General features: G+C 38.7%; 1 long non-coding RNA gene across 1 annotated transcript; it reads right to left on the bottom strand.

The window, feature by feature from the left end:
* Positions 1 to 255: 255 nt before the first annotated feature.
* Positions 256 to 3,217, bottom strand: LOC116217217. Its single transcript, XR_004161433.1, has 5 exons — positions 3,075 to 3,217; positions 2,352 to 2,450; positions 1,569 to 1,694; positions 954 to 1,012; positions 256 to 419 (listed from the first exon to the last, which is right to left on the bottom strand). It is a non-coding gene; the product is annotated as an uncharacterized LOC116217217 (long non-coding RNA).
* Positions 3,218 to 4,048: the final 831 nt, after the last annotated feature.

Genomic DNA, 4,048 nt, shown 5'->3' with positions numbered 1-4,048 from the left:
AAACAAACCCAAAAAACAGCAACAATAAAAAACCCACACACCCCAAAGCCACCCACCACCTTCTAATGTAATTTAAAATTTAGTACTGAAAAGCCTTTGAAGTTCCCAAATTTTTAATCTGATTTCTTGGTCTGTTAAGCATTCTCCAGAGGCTGAAAAGCATTTTTTTGCAGAATCTTCTAAGGAATCCTGCAGAGGATCCTGAGGCATAATGCAGAATCCTAAGGAACATCATAATAGCTTACACTTGGTAGAGGAAAAAAAAAATTGAACCTCCCACTTACCAACTGTTGAATAACTCTTTCTACCAAGGCTGAAAAACTGGTATCTTCACTCTCTCTGTTGTCATACATATACTTGATCAGTTTAGGGATCGTTTCTGTATCTGTTTCAGACTCAAATTCATAGCCTTTGCTTTCCTGAAACATCATATAGGAAAGTAAAAGATGTTTACATCCTTAGGCAAGAAACACTTCATCTGTCTCCCACCAGATACTGCACAGTAAAACAGACTGCTCAAAGCACTGCATTGGACTGGTTCATACATAAACATGCATACATACACACACACACCACTACAAAGTATAAAGACCCATCTTGTCATAGCTTACTCTCTCAGAAACACTGCAGTAAGACTTGCTTAGCATCTGTTAAGCAAGGAGACAGGAGGGAGCCCACTCCTCACATGCCTTCCATCAATTTGAACACAATGCTACTCTGTAGGTAATTACTTTGCATGAAGAGTTACAAGAACATACTGCAACTCATGAGCTCCTGAGTATCTTTCATAGACTCCCTCACACTACTATTTTATAGCTGACATCAAGAACATTGAATTAAAATTCTAACAGTCATGAAAGACCAAAGAGCAGATGGTGGGGCATTTACTTTCAGTTTTAGCAGATGGTGGGGCATTTACTTTCAGTTTTAGAATCAACAAGCCACAGACTTACCAGAAATTTTCTCAGGTCTTTGTAATTTGTGATGATTCCATTATGGATAACAACAAATTCTAAAAGAAAGAAAAATAAATAATTAAATACACATACATGAGTAATGGAAAACTAAGATATTTAACTCAGAATACATGACTAGAGAAAGAAGTACACTAGAAACTACCTGCTATCATTTTCAGACCTACAGTTTACTATAATGTGCAGAGCAGCAAGCTGAAGCTTGGGAATTCTGAAGGCATACAAAAGTTGTTCCAAACTATATACCCAAGACAATAGCACCAAGACATGCCTTAAAGCAATCTTTTCTCAGCCGTGACAGTACTGATGCACTTAGCTTTTTAGATTCTTATCTTTTAAATAGAATGTTTTCCTTTGACTAACTTGCATCAGTTTACAGAGAATAGACCTCTTCAACTTTTTACAGTGCTACTTTAGCCTCAAAAGAGGCTACTTTATTGTACAAGTGTCTAATCTAAGTAGAACAGCAAAAACTTAGCCTATGTCGTATAAGACATAGACAGCCTCTTTTCTTACTGCTTTAGTGTATTTGTACTATGTGGGTACCAGGACTTTAAATTCTTACAGTTTCGAAGTGCTGCAGAAGATACATACCATTCCCTTTATCTGATCTCTGAGGGTGGCTGTTGATTGCACTTGGTACTCCATGGGTCGCCCAGCGAGTATGAGCAATTCCAAAATGCGTTTCAAAATCTGCTTTGCAATCCAAGTCATCTTGTTCTATAGACAAGAAATTCATCTTATTCAATATTTAAAGTTGAGTCTGTCTCTCACTCACACAAAATTAGTAAATAAAACTCTAAGAGAATTCTTACAGCAAAAATCTAAAAGTTATCTTCTGGCTTCCTTTTAAACCACTTGCTTACTTGACATTACACTTCAGATAGTTCAAGCGGCTGTGATTAAAAGTTTGTTTGGCAAGACTGAAGCATTCTCAGCCAATACTAACAGCTAGGCCAACAGAACACATTACTGCAAATAATAACAAACTTATTAAAACGCAACTTCACAGACGGAAGCACAGCATAAAGCAGATTGTGATGGCAGCCAGCTGCTTAAACGCTCATAAATTCTGTCAGAGTCCACGTTCTGACATTTCAGCTACCAGGCACAGGAATCACCAAAATAAAGCACCAAGGGAGCCCAAGTACTGAACAAAGAAGCAAGTAAATGAGAGGGGAAGTAGACTGATAATTTCACAGCATGCTATCCAGAGGCTGGATTGCTTTTCAAGTGCAGACTCTTTAACCACCATTAGATTACATAATGCAGTTATTTCTGCTACAAAATCGTAATAGTAAATTTCACGGTCCAACTTTCTGCTGAGATGCAGATATTACCTGGCCAAAGTAATGGGGTATTTTTAAAGACACCTACTGTACAACTCTTCTTCCAGGGCCTTTACTTTTCCTCTTTTCTTGACCAGTTTGATGAACCTTTCTTTATCTTCATTATTATTTCCATCAATTGCCACTCCTGTAATACAGGACACAGACACATATTGAAAGCATGAAATGCTGTGGCTGAGAAAATACAATCGAGCACATGCAGATGCAATGGTTATTTGAAAACCATCCTTCCAAGAGATATCTGTCACTACACCTGTGTATGTTGCAATCAAACTATCTGATTTCAAATCACTTAAAATCAAACCAGGTTGACATCTAACCACTGCACAGATGAAAAAAGTACAAGGGTCATCTCAAATTTTGCTTGAGGATACACTGATATATTTTGCCTGGTAAAATTAGGAGACTCAAATTAAAAGTTCAAGCTTCCTCATCGTTTCACTAGGACTTACATGTACCAAAAACAATGAGGCAGAAACTAAATGACCCTCAAGTCTTCCTCACACCTTATTTACTTTGCTTAGGTGTACCAAACTTCAACCACCATCTGATTCCAGAGTTGAACACCCAACTGGAAGTCCTGAGTAAAACTGAAAGAAACAGCACCAAGAATTGAGACAAATATGCTGATCTTTCAACCTGAAAGATAACAGTGAAAAATCTGATGATGCTGAAAGCACCCAAGAAGTCACACAGGTAACATACGTGGCTACTGGTTGCTGAAAGTAATGCATTAGGTTAATTTAGATACCTGCAGAGTCATATCCCCTGTATTCTAGTCTCTGTAATCCTTTTATCAGGGTTTCAAAAATTTCCTTCCGAGTCCGAGGTACTCTGTAGTTCAGATAAGCAAAAATTCCTGTTTAAAGAGAAAAAGGGAAGGAGGATTAAGAAAAGCAAACGTATTTTTTTTAGTCATTATACCTTCAAACCCAGCTTAAAACTCTTTAATATTAGCATTACAGAGAGGCCCTAGGAGGATACCATCTCTCATTTACCACAATTCTTGCTAATGGGTTTTTAAATTGAAAGAGCTCAAACACAATAAGTGAATCAGGAGTATCACAGTGATCACAAACACAAGCTTTCCTGGCTGACTTACTCTTCCCATAATACCCACCAGGAGTTAAACAGCTGAGAGAGCTTAAAAAAAAATAAATTCTACTTTTCATGAAAACCACAGCTGAAAATGGGAACATTGTGATCTATTTCATATCCAAATCTATAACTAGACATTCAAAGAAGGAACATATTCAGCAGTCCTAACACAAGGCAATTTTTGTAATCAAAGTCACAGCCCTAAATACCCATGGGTAGGTACTAGGCACAACACTATTTTTGAAAGGCTCCAGTTTAATCTAGTATACAACAGCCACTTCAGCAGGAAGGGAATAGAGAGGCCAATATAAAGAAAGGGCAGAAGTCAAAAGGATAAGCCAACAAAGGAAAGAAACAGAAGATGCAGAACAGGCTCACCCAAAAACCAAGCACTCACCCCTGGCGCTGCCTCACACAAAGCTGCCTGCCAACCCCGCACAGACATCGGATCCCTTCGCCTGCCCAACATCACTCAGGTCAGCTCCTACAGAGGCAGCACAAGGAGGGAGTGCGTGCCTTTCCTGCCTACTTGGCAAACAGGAGGAGCCTGAAAGAGCCTGCATGTCTGACCTCTCTTCTCTTCAATAGGCCACTCATCAACCAAGACACAGCTTTTTTAGGTTTTGG

Source organism: Meleagris gallopavo, chromosome 15, assembly GCF_000146605.3.
Source record: "Meleagris gallopavo isolate NT-WF06-2002-E0010 breed Aviagen turkey brand Nicholas breeding stock chromosome 15, Turkey_5.1, whole genome shotgun sequence".
NCBI lineage: Eukaryota > Metazoa > Chordata > Aves > Galliformes > Phasianidae > Meleagris > Meleagris gallopavo.
Note: the sequence above shows the minus strand (reverse complement) of the source record. Positions and strands in the feature narration are given on the sequence as shown.